Raw genomic sequence first — 933 nt, forward strand, 5'->3', positions numbered from 1 at the left:
GTGCCCGCAGGTCGCGGGCGCACACATTAGGCCCCAAACCCGCCGGGTCCGTGATTCGCACCCCCCCCGCCCTGCGCGTGAGAGAGCCTCTCTGGTATACATGCTTACCTAGCCTTCAAAGTGCAATCACTTATAAACACCACATTTGCTTCACTCCTAGCCAATGTGGGACTTTTACAATTTTCCTTCTACATATGCCATTCCAAGTACAATACTTAGACCATCAATTTCTCATTCACCCAAAATTCATTTTAAGTGTATGAATACTTGATTTCGATCTCCTCGTGGAAGAACGCAAATCCATCGGGACCCGTCTCAAAACTTATTGGGCCCCTTTCAAACATGGGCCTCAAAATGGGCCTTTAAAATGGCTTAATAAGCCATTTTTTCCAACAATCCCCCACATGAATGAAAATTGACTGACGACAAGAAAACACCAATGTGACAAACTCAGCTTCCATCATGGATCTAGTTATTACCGTTTGCTTAGAAGATTTCCATGAAATAGCTGCACCACCCAAGGTGAATACATATCCACTGGTCGCCTTAGAGTCCTGTGTATCGGATATCCAACTTGCGTCAGAGTATCCTTCTAAAACACCAGGCTCTCTTGTGTAGTGCAATCCATATTCACGAGTGTATCTTAAGTACCTTAGTACTCTCACAATTGCTTTCCAGTGGTCATCTCCTGGGTTACTCGTGAATCTGCTCAATCTACTTATAGTGAAGGCTATATCTGGTCTTGTACAGCTCATTAAGTACATAAGACTGCCAATCACTCTAGCATACTCCACCTGGGATATGCTTTCACCTCTATTTTTGGACAGATGTTGACTTATATCAATGGGAGTCCTGGCTATACCAGAATCATCCTTATTATACTTGTCAAGTATCTTGTCCACGTAATGTGACTGAGTCAATATGAGACCATCA

Source organism: Morus notabilis, unplaced genomic scaffold (genome assembly GCF_000414095.1).
Source record: "Morus notabilis unplaced genomic scaffold, ASM41409v2 Scaffold451, whole genome shotgun sequence".
NCBI classification, from domain to species: Eukaryota; Viridiplantae; Streptophyta; class Magnoliopsida; order Rosales; family Moraceae; genus Morus; species Morus notabilis.